This window comes from Rhinopithecus bieti, unplaced genomic scaffold (assembly GCF_001698545.2).
Source record: "Rhinopithecus bieti isolate Rb0 unplaced genomic scaffold, ASM169854v2 scaffold_1017, whole genome shotgun sequence".
Taxonomy (NCBI): Eukaryota; Metazoa; Chordata; class Mammalia; order Primates; family Cercopithecidae; genus Rhinopithecus; species Rhinopithecus bieti.
Window position 1 is genome coordinate 3,881,486 of NW_016803657.1, and position 23,536 is coordinate 3,905,021.

A 23,536-nucleotide genomic window follows, 5' to 3' on the forward strand; every position below is an offset into this window, starting at 1 on the left:
AATAATATATATAATAGAATACTACTCAGCCATAAAAAGGAATGAAATAATGGCATTGGATGGAGCTGGAGACCATTATTCTAAGTGAAGTAACTCAGGAATGGAAAACCAAACATCTCATGTTCTCACTTGTTAAGTGGGAGTTAAGCTATGAGGACACAAAGGTATAAGAGTGATTTAATGGACTCTGGGGACTCAAGGAAAAGGGGTGGATAAAAGACTACACACTGGGTACAGTATACACTGCTCAGGTGACAGGTGCACCAAAATCTCAGAAATCACAACCACAGAACTTTTCCATGCAATCAAACACCATATGTTCCCCAAAAACTATTGAAATAAAAAATAAAATCCCATTAAAAAAATAAAATCCTACTGATACAAACAATAAAGATTATAAAACATAATTGGAAACAATTTTTTGTCCCACAGTAAGTCATTGTTTAAATTATGGTATATCCACCCAATGAAAAATCATGCGGTCATTTAAAAAAAAAAAAACAGTTAAGATACCACTTACCACTCCATACCCATGAGGATGACCATGATAAAAAAGACATCATAATAAGGGTTGAGAATTCAGAGAAACTGGAACCTTCATATACTGCTGGTGGGAATGCAGAACGATAGAGCTACTATGGAACACAGTTTGGCAATTCCTAAAAAAGTTAAATAAAGAGCTATCATGTAACCCAGTGTTTCCACTCCTGGGTATATACTCAAGAGAAGTGAAAAAAAAAAAAAAAAGTCTCATACAAACATCTATACTTGAATGTTCGTAATCGCCAGAAAGTGAAAACAAGCCAAATGTCTACAGCTGATGAATGGGTCACTGAAATGTGTTCTGGTGACACAATGGGGTATCATCACGCGCCACGTGGTGGAAGGGGGTGCTGACCCGTGCCAGTGTGGACGCCCCTTGAGAACGTGCTGAGAGTGGGCGCCAGCACAGAGGCCACCTACGGTGGGATTCCACTGATACACAACATCCAGAACATGCCAACCCAGAGACAAAGAACAGAGGAGTGGCTGCCAGGGGCTGGGGGAAAGGGGAACAGGGAATTTCTGCCAACTGGCCTTCCTTTGGGGACTAGGACAATGTTCTGGAATTAGACAGTGGGTATAAGTGTACAACATTAAAAATATACTAAAAGCCACCAAATTAAACACTTTAAAACAGACGATTGGCAGGGCATGGTGGCTCATGTTTATAATCCCAGCCCTTCGAGAGGCCAATGAGGGAGAACCGCTTGAGTCCACAAGTTCAAGTCCAGCCTGGGCAACAGAGCGAGACCCTATCTCTACAAAAAAGAAAACCATAGCCAGGTGTGGTGGTTCACACTTGTATTCCCAGCTATTCAGGAAGCTGGAGCACTCGAGCCCAGGAGTTAGAGGCTGCAGGGAGCTATGACTGCACCACTGCATCCTGGCCTGGGTGACAGAGTGAGACTCTGCCTCAAAAAAACAGAACAAGAGTCAATCTTACAGTAACAGTCATGTATATTTTAATAATTTCAAAAATAAAGAAAATGAAAAGGCAAGCCACAGACAGGGCGAAAATGTTGACAAGACATACACTGGATGAAAAACTTGTATCCAGAATAAAGAACTTGGAAAAATCAGTAACAGAAAACAAACCAACACAATTTCCCCAAAGACAAGAACAGACACTTCCTAAGGAACAGATAAAAGCCATTAAGCATAAGAACGAGCTCGACATATGCACTGACAAGGGAACTGGTCATCAGGGGAACGTGAGGTAAAGCCAAAAGTCAGTAACGCTACACACCCACTGGAATAATTAAAGGATTTTTAAAAAATAAACAGCCACACCAAATATTGGTGAAAATATAAGGCAAATGGAATCTCACACATTCCAGGTAGGAGCATAAAATCACACCAGCACCTTGGAAGACAGTTTGGCAATTTCTTATGAAGCTATACACGTACTTCTTAAAGGGTCCAGCAGTTTGACTTCTGGGTGCTCCCTGGAGAGAATGAAAACGTAGGTGCACATAAGACGTGGCTGTGAATTAACGGCAGCGATGCTCATCACAGCCAGCTACGGGGAAACAACCCACATGTCCCCAGACAGGAAACGGAGAAACAAACAAGCAGGTGGAACACAAGTTAAAAATGAACCACTTGGCCAGGGGTGGTGGCTCACGCCTATAATCCCAGCACTTTGGGAGGCTGAGGCAGGCGGATCACCTGAGGTCAGAAGGTCGAGACCAGCCTGGCCAACATAGTGAAACCCCATCTCTACTAAAAATACAAAAATTAGCCGGAAGTGGTGGCGCGCGCCTGTAATCCCAGCTACTCAGGAGGCTGAGGCAGGAGAATCATTTGAACCTGGGAGGCAGAGGTTTTAGTGAGCCGAGATCACACCATACCACTCCAGCCTGGGCAACAAGTGAAACTCCATCTCAAAAAACAAATAAATAATAAAAACAAATTAAAACGTACCACTCATCTCCCCAAAACAGAGCTGAACCTCAAAAGCACTCTGTTGTCCAAACCAGGGCCAGGATGAGGGTGAAGCAAGAGAGATGCTGGCGTACAAACGTTCAGGAAGAGATGGCTCTGAGAATCTCACTCCCGGGGTGTGCCATGCAGATGCCGCACTCTCTCACCTCCCCCTAGTCCCAGCTCTGGGCGAAAGATGACAGCAATTTAAGAATAAACACAGTACGATTCCATTTATTTACAATTCAAGAACACACAAAACTAATTTATGGTAATAGAAATCAGAACAGTGCTTGTCTCCCAGGGGTAGGAATTGACTGAAGGGATGAGAAGGAACTTCCAGAGGTCATGGAAACTTTCTGCAGCCTGACGGAGGCAGTGATTACACAGGTGGTACATTTTCAATACTCATTCAATTATATATGTAAGATCTGTCCATTTCACTGTATGCAATTATTATCTCAAAAAAATGTTAAAGGAATAGATAGTTTTTCTTTTTTTAAAAGACCACATTGAATGCCACTGTCAAAGCAAGGGAATGGCATCTGGCAACACAAAGGCATTTTCTAAGCCACGTGCATGCTTCTAGATTTTGGGTTTTTTCTTCTTCTTCTTTTAATGCTTCTAGATTTCTAAACAGGTCTCATGAAAGAGAGACCATTTTAATCCTGGGAAGCTAGTGTGACTGGGGATTGACGGAAGCGAGTGTGACTGGGGATTGATGCTGGAAAAGGCGAGAACGTGACACTCAGGGTGAGGAGGAAAAAAAATCAAAATAACAGGCGAGAATGTATCCTCTACTCCATTTGTCATCTGAGCCACCGGATTCACCCCCACCCCGAGCCTACCTGTTCAGGAGGCTCTCGGGCCAGGGTGAGCAGCATTTTCAGAGCCCTTGACCCCAGTCGGTCCATTAGGGAGGGGTACCTGAGAGCCTGAAAGCTACCAGGGCAGCCAGATGTGCCTGAGGGCAGGAAGCACTGTCATCTGAAACATCTGTCACAGAAAGCACTGTGCTAGGAATACAGCAGCTGACTTTAAGTAAAGGGCAAAAATTGGAAACACTGACAACATCAATGAATGTTATCAGAAAAATGGGCAATCTGAAGTACTGTCAACAGAAGTGCAATTTTGGAAAGTAATTTGCCAAAAATTATTAAAGTGTGAAATATTCATACCCTATATCTTACTATTCCCATCAATAAAAAGACTCTTTCAGATACACTTACCAAAAAAATATGTTTAATGCATGGTGTTCATTAAATCTCTGTGTGTCAACAGCAAAAAGAAAAAGAGAAAAAATTGGCAACAACTGTAGTATAAAGGAAATGGTTAAAATATGTACATTCTAGGATGGAATAACGGCTACGGAAGAATAAGCACCAGGCATTTCAAGTAACTCAATTCAAGGGAAAATAACATAACAGTACAGGCCGTCTGATGCCATTTGTTACGCACGTAAGATGTACATGCACATAAAAATTATCTAGGAGAACTTACAGCAAACTGCTAATGTTAACCTGGGGCACGGCAGAATCTGAAAAAGTAGAGAAATCCAAGAAAGTTTCACTTTAATTCTGCATGTGTGAGCTTTCTTTGTAGTGAGCATGCATTTACATTACACCTGTACAGTATTTTTGAAGAGCATATCACAAACCTGTAGGATCACATGTGAGTCCAACTTGTGCGACTCCTTCTGGCCTTGAGGGACTAAGTGCCAGGACAACAGTTCACTAAGTGTGGTCTGCAGACACTCTTCTAGGCAGTCTTGTAACATCAAAACTATTTTCTTTTTTCTTTTTTTTTCTGAGACGGAGTCTTGCTCTGTCCCCCAGGATGGAGGGCAGTGGCGCAATCTCGGCTCACCGCAACCTCCACCCACCAGGTTCAAGTGATTCTCCTGCCGCAGCCTCCCCAGTAGCTGGGATTACAGGCATGTGCCACTACACCCTGCAAATTTTTGTATTTTTAGTAGAGACGAGGTTACACCATGTTGGCCAGGCCGGTGTTGAACTCCTAACCTCAGGTGATCTGCCTGCCTCGGCCTCCCAGAAGTGCTGGGATTACAGGCATGAGCCACTGCATCTGGCCATCAAAACTATTTTCATAATAATACTAAGTGGCTGGGCACGGTGACTCACACCTGCAATCCCAGCGCTTTGGGAGGCCAAGGTGGGCGGATCACTTGAGGTCAGGAGTTTGAGACCAGCCTGGCCAACATGGCAAAACCTCGTCTCTACCAAAAAATACAAAACTTAGCCAGGCATGGTGGTGCACGCCTGTGGTCCCAGCTACTGGGGAGGCTGAGGTGGGAGAATCACTTGAACCCAGAAGGCTGAGGTTGCAGTGAACTAAGATCATGCCACCGTACTCCAGCCTGGGTGACAGAGCAAGACTCTGCCTCAAAAAAAAAAAAAAAAAGTAACAATAATAATAAGCTATTATTTGCCGTTTTTCTTTTAACTGTGCTGACATTTGAACTGAAGATACAAAAGCAGTGATGGGTACAACATGTTAGTGAAACAAACCAGGGGCATCACATGGGGTCTTGCTATGCTGCCCAGGCTGGACTGCAATGGCTACTGACAGGCACAATCACAGCTCCCTACGACCACAAACTCCTGGGCCCAAGCCATCCTCAACTTTCCAAGCAGCTGGGACTACAGGAGTACTGTGCCCAGTTAAAATATTCACTTTGTTAAATCTTAACCCCTCAATAAGATCTTAACATTCTGCATGATGAAATACAAAGTACATGTAAAACATTTCTGGTGCATACTAAAGTGCGATGGCTGGTCTACCGTGTTTGAGCTGTGAAATGAACTAGCCCTTTTTACGTAAAATATTTTACTTAAAAAATAACTGACAAACTCAGGCTTCAGCATCTGGTAGACATTTTCTCAGAAATGAATTAAATAAATGTTATCATTTGAAAGAATACAACCAAGAGTATATTGTTGACAATAATAAAACTCAAGCTGTCAAACACATATCTAAATTCTTAAAAATTTGTATCTGACACCACAAGCTTGACGGATTCCTAATAATAAAGACTTTTCAATAACTTGTGGTGATTAGCTCGTGATTTTTTTAATAAGGTATAATAAAAGACCTACATAATTCAGTGCGTCGATATTTTCAAATAAGCGATGTATGATATTACATAACCATGCATGGATAAAGGTCCATTCAAAGTGCAAGACAGACCAATGAATTTTAGTACAACAATTTGAAAAGATTATTCTGTACCACAACTAACCTTTCAGAAACCACTACGTGTGGAAGACTTGCTGTTAAGATGCCAACAGTGCCAAAAGCCATCTAGACATTCAATACAATCCCTATCAAGACCTAAGTAAATAGGCAAATCTATCCTAAAATTCATATGGAATCTCAAGGGACCCCAAGGTCCCTTGCCAAAGCAATCTTGAAAAGTTAGAACAAAGTTGAAAGAGTCACACTTTAAGTCAAAACTTACTACAAAGCCACAGTAATCAAAACAGTGTGGTGCTCATAGAATGATGGGTATATGGACCCATGAAATACAGTAGCGATCCTAGAAATACACCCTTTCGTATGTTCAAATGATTTTTGACAAAGGTGCCAAAACCATTCAATGAGGAATGGACAAGCTTTTCAATGCATGGTGTGGGAAAACTGGCCTCCACATGTGAAAGAATGAAGTTGGGTCCTTAAACCATACACAAAAAAATCAACCCAAAACAAATCAAAGACCCAAATTTAACACCTAAAACTATAAAACTCTTAGAAAAACACACCAGGGGAGAAGGTTTATGACATTGGATTTGGCACAGATTTCTTGGACATGACATCAAAGGCACAGACAACAACAAAAAAAGAAATAGACAAATGAAACGTCAGTATATTTTAAACTTTTGTATATCAAAGGACACTATCAACAGACTGAAAACACAACCTCTAGAATGGGGGAAAATGTTTGGAAACCAGAACTGTAAAAGAATAGTATTCAAAACATACAAGGGAACTCCTAAAACAGCAACGAAAACAATGTGATTTAAGAACAGGCGAAGAACCTGCATAGCCATTTTTCCAGAGAAGACACACAACTGGCCAATGAGCACATGGAAGGGTGCTCCACACCACTAATCGTTAGGGAAATGCACATCAAAGCCAGAACAAGACATCACCTCACACTCACTAGGATGGCCACCACCAAAATAAAGTTAAAATTAAATTTAAATTTAAAAATTAATAAGTCAGAATAGTAAGAGTTGGCGATGATGTGGAGAAACCAGAACTCCTATGCACTGCTGATGACAATGTAAAATGGTACAACCACTGTGGAAAACAATGTGGCAGCTCCTAAAATAGTTGCAAATTGAACCACAGGATCCAGCAACTCCACTGCTGGGTATACACCCAAAAGAGCTGAAAGCAGGGTCTCTAAGAGATAATCTGCATGCTCATGTTCATAGCAGCATTATTCACAGTAGCTACACTGTGGAAGCAATCTAAGTGTCCATCAACAGGTGACTGGATAAGAAACACGGATCATCTATCCACACCACAGAAAATCACTCAGCCTCAAAGAGAAAGGACACTTTGGCACATGATACAACAAGGATGATCCTTGAGAACATCACGTTAAGTGAAATAAGCCAGTCACAAAAGTACAAATATTTCATGATTCTCCTTCTATGAGGTCCCTACTCTAGTAAAAGCCACAGAGGCAGAAAGCAGAATGGTGGGTGCCAGGGCCAACGCGGGGAGCATAGGGAGCGAGCGTTTAATGGGTACAGAGTTTGGGTTTGGGAAGATAAAGTTCTGGAGGTGGATGGTGGTGATGGTTGCACAGCAATACGAATGTTCTTAAAGCTACTGAACTGTATGCTTAAAAACAGTTAACATAGTCAATTTTATTGTATGTGTATTTGACCCAATACAACAAATCGGGGAAAAGAAAAGCATCCTCCTCAACCTGATGAACTGTATCTCCCAAGACCCTAAAACGAACCTCATGCTTCATGAAAATCTGAACGCTTTCCCTCTGAGACTGACAAGGCCAGGACAGCCATTCTCACCATGCCCAGGTAAAACCGCACTGGAGGTCCCAGTGAGTGAACTAAGGCCAGAAAAAATAAACAAAATAAAAAGTAAATGGGGGGCCGGGCGCGGTGGCTCAAGCCTGTAATCCCAGCACTTTGGGAGGGCCGAGACGGGCGGATCACGAGGTCAGGAGATCGGAGGACCATCCTGGCTAACATGATGAAACCCCGGTTCTACTAAAAAATACAAAAAACCTAGCCGGGCGAGGTGGCGGCGCTGTAGTCCCAGCTACTCTGGAGGCTGAGCAGGAGAATGGCGTAAACCCGAGAGCGGAGCTTGCGAGTGAGCTGGAGATCCTGGCACTTGCACTCCCAGCCTGGGCGACAGAGCGAGACTCCGTCTCAAAAAAAAAAAAAAAAAAAAAAAAAAAGATAAATGGGGGAGACAAAAACAAACTGAAAGCTGAATCTAAAATTTATCCGAAAATAAAAAATACCTAAAATAGTCAAGATAATTCTTACCAGGAAAAAAACTGGAGGGCTTACTATGTCCTTTCAAAGAGTATTAGGAAGTGACAGTAATTACGATCCTACCGTACTGGAGAAAGGACAGACACATGATCCAATGAAAGAAGCCCTCAAGAAACAGGCCCATAAATGTATGGCCGACAGGCTTTCATCAGAGGTGCCAAGGAAATTCAAAGGGGAAACAGACATTCATATTGTGTGACAGGAAAGCAACCCTCAACTGTGACCACACTACACACAAAAATTAACTCAAAATTGACAGTAAAGTTAAAGCTAGAAAGTTTCTAGAAGCTTGGGTTAGGGAGACACAAAAAGCACAAACCATAAAGAAAATGAATTGATAACTCAGACTTAGCAAAATTAAAAGCTTTTACCCTTCAAAAGACACTAAGAAAATGAAAAGGAAGCCACGTACTGGGAGAAAATATTCACCATACATCTGACGACAGACTCTGTCATGAATACACATAGAACTCTGCCAAATCAGGAAGATGACAGTCCAATTAAAACATAGGCAGAAGACTTTGAAAAGACACTTCACAAAAGAAGATATATGGCCATCGAGTTAAGTACATGAGGAGATGTTCAACATCATTAGTCACCAGGGAAACACGAACGAAGACCACAGGGAAATACCGCACAGGCCCACCAGGATGACTAAAGGGAAGGTGGCCAGCGAACGCGCGGGGATGTGGGGCCAGTGGGATTCTCACACACGGGTGGCCAGGGGACAGAACTGGGAAGCCACTTTGGTTCCTCAGCTTCTCCTAAAGTTAAAACATACTCACCATATCACCCAGAGGCCCCACTCCTAGGTATTATCCCAAGAGACAGGAAAACATCCATACAAAGATTTGAATACAAATGTTCACAGAAGTTTTATCTGTAAGAGCCAAAAACTGGATTAAAAATTATGGTATATCCGGTCGGGCACAGTGGCTCATGCCTGTCATCGCAGCACTTTGGAAGGCTGACATGGGTGGATCACGAGGTAAGGACATCGAGACCATCCTGGCTAACACGGTGAAACCCCGTCTCTACTAAAACTACAAAAAAAATTAGCCAGGCGTGGTAACAGGCGCCTGTAGTCCCAGCTACTCAGGAGGCTAAGGCAGGAGAATGGCATGAACCTGGGAGGTAGAGCTGGCAGTGAGCCGAGATTGCGCCACTGCATCCAGCCTGGGCAACAGAGCAAGACTGTGTCTCAAAAAAAGAAAAAAAAAAAAAATTATGGTATATCCATTCAGTATAACAAAGACAACCTACTGATACAAGCAACAAACGTGAATGAATGCTTTTCAGAAAACATTCTGCAAGTGAAACAGCCAGACACAAATGACTGCATGACGTGTGATTCCATTCCCATATAATTCCAGACAAAACAAAACCACGGTGACAGCCAGACTGGAGGCAAGTACGCTGGGAGCCTGTTACCTCCACCTGCTGCTAGGAAGTCACAGCAGGAAGCATGAGTCCAAATGCAACAGCAAACAGCCCTCCTGGAACAGTAGGATTTCTCAAAGAACAAGAACGTGGCCCTTTGGAAATTTCTTGTTTATTTCACATAATGATCATTTAGTTTGTTTTTACTTTTTTAATAATACAAATGTATCTAAAACTAGGGTGGAGGCTCACACCTGTAATCCCAGCATTTTGGGAGGCTGAGGCAGGTGGATCACTTGAGCTCAGGAGTTCGAGACCATCGTGGACAACATGGTGAAACCCCGTCTCTACTAAAAATACAAAAATTAGCTGGGTGTGGTGGCAAGTGTCTGTAGTCCCACTGGCTCGAGGCTCAGGTGGGAGAATGGCTTGAGCCCAGGAGGCAGAGACTGCAGTGAGCCATGATTGCGCCACTGCACCCCAGCCTGGGCCACAAAGTAAGACTCTGTCTCAAAAAAATAAAAAATTAAGCCGGGCACAGTGTCGCACTCCTGTCATCCTAGCACTTTGGGAGGCCGAGGCAGGCAGATCATGAGGTCAGGAGTTCAAGACCAGCCTGGCCAACATGGTGAAACCCTGTCTCTACTAAAAATAAAAAAATTAGCCGGGCGCAGTGGCAGGCACCTGTAATTTCAGCTACCCGGGAGGCTGAGGCAGAAGAACTGCTTGAACCCAGGAGGCAGAGGTTGCAGTGAGCCGAGATTGTGCCACTGCACTCCAGCCTGCGTGACAGAGCGAGCCTCCGCCTCAATAAAAAAAAAGTAAATAAAATAAAACTTAAAAATTAAAATTAAATCAGGGTGGAGGTAGCATGTTAAATATAACTCCATGGGGGGTTTTGTTTTTTGTTTTTTGAGATGGAGTTTCGCCCTGGCTGCCCTGGCTGGAGAGCAATGGCATGATCTCGGCTCACTGTAATCTCCACCTTCTGGGTTCCAGCGATTCTCCTGTCTCAGCCTCCCGAGTCACAAGGATCACAGGCATGTGCCACCACGCCGAGCTAATGTTTGTTATTTTTAGTAGAGTCGGAGCTTCACCACGTTGGCCAGGCTGGTCTTGAACTCCTGACCTCAGGGGATCCACCCGCCTTGGCCTCCCAAAGTGCTGGGATAACAGGCATGAGCCACCACGCCCAGCCAAACCCGCGTTTTAAGCTGACAGGAGAGACACGCCAGCAGCTACGATCATGCATGTCCCTCTTCCATCTTCTAGAAAGACAAGAGCTTTGAGTATTGAAAAACAATTCAGGAAAACCATCAGCCACCTAAGCCGGTAGAGCAGCGAATATGAGAATGAAAACATGACTATGCTCAGGCTCCTTGAGAACTGATTCTCCACAGAATAAAGTTTTTAAAAAATTCTAAGGAAGGGCGGGGAGAAGGGTGGTGTTTCTCCCCACCTCCCTCGTGCTCCTAAACTAACGTCATGCCCCAAGGAAATGAGAGAAAAGGATGTCATTAATAAATTTATACCAAGTTTCTTTTCAATGGTGCTGAAAAGTATATGCAAATCCATCTGTAATTAGGTTGAAAATTCCATTTCATGGGATAATCAGACTTCAAAAAACTCAATTTTAGTTTTAATCAGATTTTAACAAGGATATTAAGTCCATTTCGTTTAGAAAAGGAAAAAACTGTGAATTTAACACAAAATGTATTCAAGCTTAGCCCTGGGAGATAATTAAATAAAATTAATTTGGCAAGGGTTGTCAGTAAATGGAAGTGCTCCAAACAGTGGTTCATGTTTTTGATGGAGACAAAAGCAACTCCTCACAGTACAAACAGACCCGGAGCTCAGCCCTCATAGAGGAGGGTGGAGCCTCTTCCCAGGGGCAGGGAGGCTGGAAACCCTAACCCAAACCTCAGTCAGAAGAGGGGCTCACACGCCCCACAGGGAGCCCGAACTGAGGCTGACAGGTGCAGGCTCACAAGCCATCAGCCCAAGCCACGCCCCAGCGTACTCACCTGCCCAAGCAACCGGGGTGAGATGAGGGCCACCCAGCTCCAACAGCCACCATGTCCTGGAGAGAAAGCGTCCCCACTCAGAGGACGGTCCTTGTCCTAGAACAGCAAGGCCCTGCCACTCTCAGTTCTCAAAGCGCTTCCCCACCTCCGCACTCAGTACCATAGTGCTGTGCTCAGTTTCAGCACAGGGACCATGTGTCCTGCTCTCTGCTGCATCTCCCAGCCAGTATACGGCAGGGTACGTCATAAGCCCTCAACAAATATTTGTTGAATGGAACAGACATGATCACAATACGCGCTCCTGGGAACTCTCAGCTACCAGAAAAAAGGCAAGAGAGAAATGAGCACTTCTCAACCCTGGGAGCAAATTTATAAGGGTTTTATCCTTCACAATTCTTAATCAAGGGGTAACATAGTCTCGGATAACTCCAGATTCCTCCAGAAAACCTCACTGTGCACTGCCAAGATTCCAGCCAGAGCAGGTGCTGAGCTGCGATCCAGGAAACGCCAATTTTATCCTAGGCTCTCTTCTACAACCACCCTCAAGCAAGGTCCCACCCTGTCACCCAACTGGCCCAAATCTGGAAAGGAAGAAATCACCGTGATGCCATGTGGGCAGCAAAAGGCTCTGCATGGAAAAGAAAAGCCGCAGAGAACAGGCAGCAAGGCTCTGCATGGATTAGTTTTGGGTTTTTTGGTTTTTTTTCTTTTTGAGACAGGTTCTTGCTCTATCACCCAGGCTGGAGTGCAGTGGCCTGATCTCGGCTCACTGCAGCATTGGCCTTCTGGGCTCAAGTGATCCTCCTGATTTGGTCTCTGAAGTCGTTGGGAGCATGGGTGTATGTCACCCATGCCTGACTAATTTTTTGTAATTTTTTGTACAGATGTGGTCTCACTATGTTGCCCAGGCTGGTCCTGAACTCCTGAGGTCAAGAATCCGCCTACCTCAGCCTCCCAAAGTGCTGGGATTACAGGTGTGAGCCACTATGCCCAGCCTCTGCATGGATTTTTTTAAACCAAAATTAAATGGCAGCCCTGTAACCTCTTGTAGGAGTTAGCAGGTATGGCCAAACCTACTCCCACCCCAGCTGTCTTGAAAATAAAGTTTTACTGGAACACAGCCATATCCACTCATTGACACACTGTCAACAGCAGCTTTTGCGCTAAAATCAACGTCAGTCCCAGTTCATCCCGGGTCATTGCAGTCTCAGCGTGAAAGGCCCACCTCCCACGTGAAACTCCTCAGTCCCAGGCAAACCGTGAGAGCGAGTCACCCTATTCTGGGCTACAAAGGCAGAGCCAAGTAATTGTAACAGAGGCCTTACGGACCCCAAAGCTACCAAGTAAATATTTACTATTAATACCTGGCCCTTTAGGGAAAAAGCTTACCAGACTCTGCCCTAAATCCATCCCAACCTATCACAGGTGCCCACTGTTTAGTTACAAAAACTCAAAGAAAACCTAGAGTACTAAACGATGAAACAAGAGAAAGTACATTTTCTTTTTTTTTTTTTTTTTTTGAGACAGAGTCTCGCTCTGTCACCCGGGCTGGAGTGCAGTGGCCGGATCTCAGCTCACTGCAAGCTCTACCTCGCGGGTTCACGCCATTCTCCTGCCTCAGCCTCCCGAGTAGCTGGGACTACAGGCGCCCACACCATGCCCGGCTAGTTTTTTGTATTTTTTAGTAGAGACGGGGTTTCACCATGTTAGCCAGGATGGTCTCGATCTCCTGACCTCGTGATCGCCCGTCTCGGCCTCCCAAAGTGCTGGGATTACAGGCTTGAGCCACCGCGCCCGGCCGAAAGTACATTTTCTATTATTAAAAGTTTTGGGGCTGGGTGCAGTGGCTCACGCCGATAATCCCAGCACTTTGGGAGGCCAAGGAAGGCAGAGCACCTGAGGTTAGGAGCTCAAGACCATCCTGGCCAACATCCCGAAACCCCACCTCTACTAAAAAAACAAATATAATAATACAAAAATTAGCCAGGTGTGGTGGTGGGCGCCTGTAGTCCCAGCTACTCAGGAGGCTGAGGCAGGAGAATCGCTTGAACCTGGGAGGCAGAGGTTGCAGCAAGCTGAGGTTGCAGCAAGCAAAGATTGCACCACTGCACTCCAGCCTGGGCCACACAGCAAGACTCTGTCTCAAAAAAAAAAAAAAAAAGTATTTCAATCTAAAGCTCAAGCTTAGAAAACTTACAGATAACTTAGCAGTGACCCCTACTGGGTTATCTACGACACTCCAGCTAAGCTCTAGTAAACAATAAAAACACAGAAGCTAAAAGAAATGCTTGTAATGCTACCAATGACACTCTTTTCAACTCAGTCTACGAAAAACATCTACTTTTCTCATCCAAGTCAATAAAAAGTGAACTGTGATTTAAAGGAACCTAGTTGATACCCGCATTTTGTAACTGCAACCCTAATAAAAGGCAAAATACTCCTGAGACCTAACTGCAGTAAACGCTAGCAATACAGAAAAAGTAAAAACTAGAAAGAGCAAATGGGAATACCAAGAATTGTGTGTCAAAATGTCTTCCACACAGACTTGTAAATAATTCCTATCAGCTCAAAAGCAGACAAACAATAGTGCTCTGAAAAATTACATGGGGTGGAAGCCTGCCCCTCCCTTGCTGTGGGAGGACTGTTTGGTTCCATGAAACTGAAGAGTAGTTTGCACCTTATAAAAAATTAATTGCTAATCTTCTAACTCAGCCGCCTCCGCGAACGAGATAGTATTGTGTTGCAGCCTCAGAAGTTAAATGCTTCCTCTCCCAAGTAATTACTGCTCTTACTCTACCTTGCAGAGAGCCTCCTCCCACTGAAAACCAAATCCCAGAACCTGCCAGGAGGTGCTTGGCTCCCAGCAAAGGCAGGCAGGTCAGCCGTCCTGCAGGCTGGTAAGCCCTTCTTGCCAGAGTTCGGCTGGGAGCCATCAGGTCTGAAAGAGAAGCTGTCAGCTGATGGGCTTCATGCCCGCACATGTGCTGAGTTCTGCTCAGGCTAAATGGATGGCAGCTCCCAACAGAATCCTTTCAGTGCCAGCATCGGGCTGATCAGCTCACAAAAATGCAGGATCCAGCTGCATGGCACCATGTGGCCAGCCAGATGGATGGAGGTTATTGAGGGCACAGCCCACCATGCTCCAGAATCAGCCAAGCATTCTAGCAACAGGGCCACAAATTCACTGGATGCCCTTGGGCCAGTCAGCTCCTCCCAGAACCCAGCTTAGTCCACAGGATAGTGAGGAAGAACAAATGAGGCACTGATTATCAACGGGCTTTGTCAACTACACAGCAGCTCTCTAGAGCCAACCACCACCGTCAGCACTGCCATCCTGCCAGCAAAGTGAAGACCCTCTTGAGAACAGGGTCTGTCTTTAAACAAATAAACTCTAGAGGCTCTTGTAAGCCACCTGTTTCCAAACCAGGAAAAACGTCTGGCCTTCATTCCCACCAGCGTCATTCATAACCAACAAGGCTGTCTCCAACTAAGATACTTCTGCAAAATGCTCCTGGGCATCTTCCAACTGATCGCACCTGAGGAGGCCCCCCTGTTGTTTTCATTGTTTAAAGCTGTCTGTGTGTGTGCACTACGTGGGCAGACTGTGCTGTGTTCGTCACGGCATCGCCAGAGCCAGCCCAAAGCCTGGCAAACGGCAGGTCTCCAAATAAATGTTCAAATGAACAAACAAACGAGCATCTCCGAAACCACAGTACCACCCACGGACACCGTGGTCACAAAGGAACTCCAAAACCACAGTGCTACCCACAGACACTGTGGTCACAAAGGAACAGGCATTCACCTGAAGGGGAAACAGAAAAACAGGGAAAGAGTCTGGCTTTCAACACAAACCATCTTCAGAAGTCAGAAGGCCTCCGGCCAGGGTTCCCTGCTCACGGGAACAGCGCAGCTCAACTCTAACTCTCACTGCAATGCGACTGACTCCACGGCTCCTACCCCATGAGGCTCTCAGCTGACAAAAGGAAACACCACCTGCCCTCCCCGACTCTGGGACTGCTGAAACCTGCAGCGGTTCAGACAGCCCCAGGGACTTCCACCAGCAGGGTCCTGCCTAGGTGCCAGGTCCTCATCCTGTGAATTCAGCAAGGAAAGAGACCCTTTCACAATGGCAGATGTATTCCTCCCTGACGAAGACCTTCTGCAGCTCCTGTGACCTGCAGGATGTGGTCTAAACTACCCTCAGGACAGATCCCTGCCAACCTGTCCGGCTTCTGCCACACCCCAGGAGAAAATGTGGTTACAACCAGCTGGAGCCACACAACCTGCCCGAACACGCAGCCTCTGGCCAACCCACGTGCTGCCAGCACCCGCCCTGCCTGGAACATGCTGCCAGTCTCTCAAGTGTCATCTCTTCAGGAGCCACGCTTGACCCACCAGACATATGCCCAGCTAGATCTGAGAGGACTGGAAAACAGCCCCTGACTTACAGCTGTATCCCCAGTACCCAGCACCAGGCCTGCACACCTAAGTGCTCAAGAAGCGCTCACCAGTGAAGAAGAGGAAGAAACCCCACTGCTCTGGGGGCTTCTAGCCTCTCCTCACTCCTCCTCTTATCTCCAGCTCCGACCCAAGCATCACGCCGCCGACGCCTGGTACACACGACGTGCACTGCACGGCCACGTTCTTCCTGCACACGGGGGCCCAAGCTTGGACACGGGCACGACCAGGACTGGTGGGCTGCAGAGCTCTCTGACCCAGTGGGGCACTGGCCCTCAGGCTCAAAGCTACCCACAAATGCCAAAATCCCTCCAGACTCGGGCCAGCTATCTGCTCCTCCAGCTCTGCCACTCCCCTAGGCCGGCTCATCCCAGCCCCTCACTGGGCAGGCCAGCCCTAGGGCTCCTCTAGGAGCCACACCAGCCTGACATGGGCTGCTGTCTGACACCTCCTTCTGGCTACATCACTGACACTTCAAACACACATTCCCAAAACAGAGTTCACAACCCCTCCCTGCCTGAGAACCAAGACCGGTCCCAGCCCCCAGGCCCCAGCCCCCAGGTCCCAGGCCCCAGGCCCCAGCCTGTGACGGACCCCATCTCCCCACACCCACAGGGCCCATCAGCCCCTGCTCTAGGAGCCCGCCTGGAAACAGGCCCAGGATGGGGCAGCCACACCCAGCTCTGCCCCACGAGTGCCCCCGCCCATCCTGAGGTCCACCATGAGTTTGGGTTTTGTTTTGTTTTTTAGGGGTCAGGGGGACAGTTATCTTCATATATATATGTGTATGTGTGTGTGTGTGTGTGTGTGTGTGTGTGTGTATATATATATATGTATTTTTTTTTTTTTGGAGGACAAAGCCAGGTTTATTATTCAGGGTTAAACCCGTGGAGGCAGGACCTGGGAAGGGGCATGGGGACAGATGAAGTTGGTGACTGTATCTTCCTGGTCATTGCTGGGTTCTCAGTACCCTTGGCCCCCACTCAAGTTCTAGGTGAAGCCCAGTGCTGGGGGACAGGGTCCTCTTCCTGACAGTGCAGCCTGTGGGTAAGATCCCATATGGAGGTAGGGGGTGGGGTATTGGCCTGCGCTGGGGCCAGCATCCTCAGGAAGGTGTCTTGGAGGAGGTGGCGGCAGCCGCCCCATTCTTCAGCAGTGCCAGGGGCCTTCAGCAGTGCCAGCTTCTTGGGCAGGCTGCTGCTGGCTTTCATCACCACGTCATGTTCGATCTTCTTCTGGATCCCAACTTCTAGGTTCTTGAGCTTTTGCTGCTGCATGCCACACGCCTTCTTGGGAGCGATAATACGACCGCCTTTTCTCGGGCCCCAATTCTTTTCAGAGGCCGCCGCTGCCGTCTTGCTGTTTGCGGGCTCGTGCGCCTGGAACTTGCGCTGCCCCTGCGCCATGATCCCATCTTTATATTTTTATTTTTTAAAATAGAGATAGGGTCTCACAGTGTTGCCCAAGCTGGTCTTGAACTCCCAGGCTCAAGCGATCCTCCCACCTCAGGCTCCCAAAGTGCTGGGATTACAGGTGTGAGCCATGGCACCCAGCCCAGCATGGATCTGTGCCAGGAAGAGGTAGCAGGAGCTGACCAGCCCCACGGAAGCTTCCAGGCTGGCCGCCTGCTCTCATCTCCCAAGAGCCCATCTTGGCTTCTGCCAGCCATTCACACTCTCCACAGGTTGCAGCCAGGTACACACCCCCCTTCAAGCAACAAAAGCACTGCCTGAGCACCTGGCCTGCTCTAAGCCCAGGGCTGAGACAAAGGGGAGCCAGTCACACACAGCACCAGGAGCACTGGCATCGTTAGAGCAAGGAGCCCACATGGCCGTCCACCCGGGAGAGCAATAGCGCTCTGCGGCAGGAGGCTTTCAACAGAGGCCAGTGCTTCCTGGGGGTCAAGAACGTGGAACACACACTTCAGGCCCCCTCTCCAGGCTGCACGTCCATGGGCGTCCATGAGACAGACACTGCCTGGTGGGTCCCACTCAGTTCTCCTGCCAGTGAGTGACTCTACCAGGGAGGCCCAGAGCCACATGCTCCTGGTGGCCCCTACTCCTGCAGGGGTTAAAGCAGGTGCCCACGTACAGTCCACAAGCACGGGCCATCAGGCTGGGCAAGGATGGGTGAGGAACCAGGCCCCTGCCCTTTGGGCTCATGAGCTCCGAGCTACCGAACAGGGTTCTAAAGCTCCAGCCACCCGGAGGACACACAGGCCACAGGAAGCCGGCAACCAGTCCACAGAGAGACGCGCTGTGGGGCCCGACAGGCTGAGGGCAGGCAGCGGGTCCCCCGTCACAGTCCTCCCAGCCTTGCCAGAGTACACTGGGGCCTGTGTGATGCCAGCCTGAGAAAGACGCACAGCCCCAGTTCCACCTGCAGGGAGATGCCTCACAGCAGACCTCTGCCAAAATGGCCTTTCCAAAGCGAGGAGACTGAGCCTCGGAAAGGCCACAATGATCAGAAATGGTCTCACTGCGTCTTCCAGGTACATTCTCTAGGCCTCTGGTTTTGGCCGTTTTAAATGATGGCATATGGACTAAGGAACAGAATACCTAACTGCTTTCCAAGAAAGGAGTGTGTTACTTCTGGGTCACAGATTCCACATGTTCACCTCTCTAGCCCTCACACCTCACTTGTCACAGCCAAGACCCCTAGGAGGTCCCCTGCCTGCCGTCATGAAGGGTGTCTGCAGCCCGGTGCGCCACCCCCACACGCCCTGCACGTGGTAAACCACTCAATAAGGACTGCAGTGAACACTTTCTTTAAATCATCGATGGTTTTCTTAATCATCTTAGAATCACTCTGCTACACGGATGCCCCCGGAATTTCGATTCCGGAATCAGCAGTCTCCCTCTCCTCATCCTCGCCCCCGCAGTGCCCCGCCTGGGCAAGGGCAGGAGTGCCTCCCAGACGGGGGCCAGGCCAGGCAGACACACCGGGCAGCCGCTGAACTGCTGGGCCAAGACCGCCAGCCTCCCAAACCCAGAGTCCTGGTCCTAGGAGACGGCTTTCTCAGCTGCAGCCCAGGCTCTGCGGTAAGGCCACAACCCAACCCACCACCCACCCAAGTGCTTCCCAACACCACGCTGGCCAGCAGGGCCCACGTGCCGTACTGTCCAGGTCAGCTGGACCAGTCCCCAGCTTAGGGCAGACAGTAGAGCTTGAATAAAAGGGACAGGAGAGCCCCTTGCAGTCACTGGTGACAAATCCCCCAGAGTTCCAGGAAACCACACTCACAAAGGCCCAAGGGCAGGGGACGGGTAACTGCCCAACACTCTCCATGAGGCCAAGGATCTCAGAGCTCTTCCCACGCATGCCCACCATAGTCCACCCCCTCCCAGGGCGCACCCTCGACGGGTGAAGGCCAAAGAGCGGGAGCAAGGCCTGCCGGCCAGGTGTGCACCAATCTACACTAACATAGCACATGGGGCGCCCACCCAACCACTCCACACCCGCCCCGGGCCACCTGACACCCTGGAATGCGGGGTGGACACCTGCATTCACCTGGAACATCTTCCCCACCTCATCCATGTCCTTCTCAGGACTCCCCACCAGACTAAAGTCTCATGGCAACGGCCTGATCTTATTCTCCACTGGGTCCCCGACACCGGGCACCAGGCCTGCACACAGGGGGTCTAAGGAAGGCTTGCTGGCCTGGCTTGGACCCCTGCCCCTCAGCACCTGGCCATGTAACAGAGTCCCAGGGTCCACGCACAGCTGCCGGCAAAGGTCTCTGCATGCTGCCCAGATGAGACACGCACACGGTACTTCTGACCATGGGAGGTCAGAGCTCTGCACCTGGGTAACAGTGGAAACATCATTAAACAAAAGCCAGGAAAGTCAGATCTCTGAGCCCACATCAGCCGCCCCATAGGCTGGTGCTGACTGGCTCGTGATGAAGTGATCATCTCACAGCACTTCTGTTAACACAAGCCCGCTCTCCCCAACACGGCTCTGCACAAACGGCACTACGGCGAGGACCACCTGCTTCATGCACACGGGCCCCCCGCAGCCACTGAGTGTGAAAAGGCTGCAGCCACTGAGTGTGAAAAGGCTGGTCCACTCCTTGGCCCAGCCTCCCCTTCTGCCTGTCCAGCAAAATCAGGGCACCTGTTTCCAGGAGGCCACACCAGTGAGAAGCGTGCAGGGGCTGGGAGAAGGGGGATACGGATGCCGCCTGACCACGGGTTCCAGGAATTCAACAGCTCAGGATCTCCTGTTCCTCCCAAGAACCCAGGCCATGCAGGGTGGGTGAAGGGTGGGAAGGTGGGTGGTGCAGGCAAGACCAGCAGCTCCTGACACAAATGACAGCTACAGCTGGCCGCAGGGAGTGACCACAGGTGATCCTGTAGAGGTCACACCTCACAGCCTCAAAGCTGACGTTGAAGAGTGTCGGGTAGGGAGCTGGGGAGCTGCCCGTAGCCTGCCTGAGACCCCAGCCCTCCAAAGGCCAAGGCACTGTTGGGAAGTCCTCGGAGAGAAGGGCAGGCAGTGGTGGGCTGCCCAGGGGAGGCCTTCAGCTTCTCTGCCTCTGGCCCTTGGCTGGCGCTGGCTTCAAGCCGCCTGTCAAAATCCCCCTCCTACCAGCCCTGTCACAAAGCTGCCCAGACCCTTCCTCCATTCCAGGCCAGGGCACCCCCAAATCTACCTGTAAAAGTAGGGACCTGGACACGTTGGGAGCCCTTAGCCCACAAGGAGGGGCCAGCACATAACAGGACCCCAGTAAGCACCCATGAGTAAAAACCAGCCTAGATACCACCGGGGATGCCACTGCCTCCTCTAAAATAAATCCTGGAACCTACAGTAGCCAGACTTGTCTAAAGCCTGTCACTATGTGACCTTAAGACTTTTAAAATCAATTTAAAAAGAGGTCTAGAAGTAAAAGAGCCATATCTACAAAGCTTGGAGAAAAGCCCCAAAAAGTGCTCCGAGACCAAGTGAGACCCAGAGCGTTTCCACCCAGACGCGCAGCGGAGCACTCAGCTGTCTGTGCAGCCAGGCACATGCCGGGGTGGAGCCCCGCGGTCTCTTCTGGGAAGCACTTCTCTCGCTTCTCCCTATGGGGTTCCAACACCCACAGCACCGCCCCCAGACTCTGACAGTCTCCAGCCTGCCTGACCCAACCCGGAATGAAGTCCAACAGGGCAGCGTGAGCCTGTCGGCGCTGCTGGGAACACCCATCTGAAGCTTTACAAGGGGACGGAGAGGCACACAGGCTGCACCCCAGCCAGGGCCGTCTCCAAAGTGAGGCAGCTGTCAGGAAGCTCTTTGCTGGCCTTGCTTTGGGGGTCTCGCTGGGATAGTGCAGCTCGAGTAACCCCAGGGGGACCCTGTCACAGCAGCCAAGAGCGCTGGAGGCTCAGCCCATACATCACCACCAACTGCAAGGCACAGGGACTCCCTCGCTCAGTCCTCCACTCTTCAAAGGCTCAGCACGCGCCTACTGCACGCCCGGCACAGAGGCGCTAAAGGGACACCCCGACTCTTAACTCACAAACCTCAGGATTAAGAGGAGGAGTTGACGGAAAACCAACACAACCCCAAGGCAGAAAGCGGCCAGGACTCAGCCACAGGAGGAGCTGGGGCTGAGAGGAGGAGAGATGGCAGGCACCGTGCTCAGATGCAGCTGGGAACCCGGCTCATGCCCCGCCTCGGCCTGCACCTCCGGACGAGGATGGAGCTGGGAACCTGGGCCATGCCCCACCCTGGCCTGCACCTCTGGAGGGAAGCACGCTCGCCACTCTCCAGCTCCAGGGGCCTGGGACCTGCACGCCGGACACACAGGCCTGGGGGGTCCTTCTCCCTCCAGATCATGGGTTCCACGAGAGCAGCTCATGGTGAACGAATGAGTGAACAAATGAACAAATCAAAAGGGGTAACGCGGCCCAGACCCCGAGGCAGCCGGCATGCAGGCCCAGAAGAAAGGGCTGCGCTCACACAAGCACCCAGAAGGCCAAACGCTTCTCCCCCTCCTCCTCCCATGCCCCAAAGAAAATCAAATCGGCACCAATTAAAATGGACCAACATACCTGACAGTCGCCCACCTTCCCAAGCACTACCAGGGCGTCTGGTATTGATCAACGCAACAGTCAGGTAATTACAAATCACGCGCACGGTAACTAGGATAATAAAAGTGTCCCAGCTGGTCAATTAGACCCTTCCTTGGAGGAAAATCATGCATCCCCTCACTGTCCTCCTAATTGGCCTCACACATCAGGGAAGCTGGGCCCTGAGACTTGTCACCTGGCCAGTCTACAAATGTTTTTGGGAAAATGTCCAGGTCAGCACTGACAGGTGCCCAGCTTTGACTCCAGTGGATGGGTCAGCAGTTCCAGGTGGGCAAAGCTGCCAGGCCTCTGAGCTGGCAATGCCCGCCTTCCACCTCCCCAGTACAGCCTCCTCTGCAGCCCCTCCTCAGCCCCCTCCTGCCCCTGCTGACAGGTACAATGCCCACCCAGCGGGATGGGAAACAAGGCCACATTCAGGCACAACGGGGACGGGCAAGGAGCCAAAAACAGCGGCATCTCGGCCACGAGCAAATGATTTCCTCCCTAAAGTAGGGGCTCGGCTGCAGGACTTGACACCCACTCCCTTCCTATTTCATAGGGTCCCCCTCAGTGGGAGCTACTAAATGACATTTCTGAAACGCCAAGCCTTTGAAGATGCCTGCTCTCCTCACTGTACTGTGACTTCGAGGTGGATCTCTCTAGAAACGTTGAAAGCACACCGCCCCAATTAGGTGACGACAGTCACACGCCGTGACGGGCGCGCACAGCAGTCATGCTTCCCGGGAGGGCGGTGTGGCACCAGCTATGAGTCTCAAATGCACATCTCTTTTAAACTAAAAATTCTGCTTTTAAGAATTTACCCAACCAGCATAGCATGGCTAATTGGGGGAAAATGCTGGAAACACCCTAAGTGTTCATCAACAGGGGCTGCTGGAGTCTGAGTCCGTCTGCACTCTTGAAAGTAATTCAGCAGACCAGCCTGTGCTGGGGCCAAAAAACTGTCAAAAACTGAGTGAAAACAGTTGCAGAATAAAACTGTGGAAGGAGCCCCAATTTTAAAAGGTGATGGGAGTACATAAAGAGCTTGTATGCACACACACTTTCAGAACAACACACAAGAAACTCATCAGGCATTGCCTAGAAAGACGAACTGGGGCTGAGCACAGCAAGCCCTGCTGCCCGCCTCCGGGGCAGTCAGTTCTGTTCTGGAACAGTCCCCCAGGAATAATGAGAACACAGGTGACAATGGCCAGGCAGCTGTGACACGGAGCACCCAGCCCTGAGTGAGGTCACCAGGGAGGGAAGGAAAGGAAGACCACGTTCCACTTTTCATTCCATTCGTTTGCATTCACGTAGCTTGTTCTGATTTTAATCAAATGTGAAACTCCTTGACCCTCTGCAGCCTACAACTGACCCCACATGCTGCCACTCCTCAAAACACTCGTGTGATGTGCCAAAGACCCAGGAGGTCCAGGCTGCCATTGTCTTAGGCCTTCCATAAACTCAGGGGATGGGTCCCTCCTCAAATGAAGGCTGGCTTTAAATAGCACCCCCAGGCCACTCTCCAATTCAGTCCAAGTCGCCACTAAGGAATTTTCCTTCCCCTCACAGCTAATCCAAAGAGCGGACCACTTGC

The 23,536-nt window shown here is 49.2% G+C and overlaps 1 protein-coding gene and 1 pseudogene across 7 annotated transcripts in view; both read right to left on the minus strand.

Moving 5' to 3' along the window:
- The window catches only part of MAD1L1 (mitotic arrest deficient 1 like 1), a 425,376-nt gene that overhangs the window by 373,952 nt on the left and 27,888 nt on the right, over positions 1-23,536 (minus strand). The window lies entirely within an intron of this gene.
- LOC108543765 (leydig cell tumor 10 kDa protein homolog pseudogene) lies at positions 16,992-17,292 on the minus strand (annotated as a pseudogene).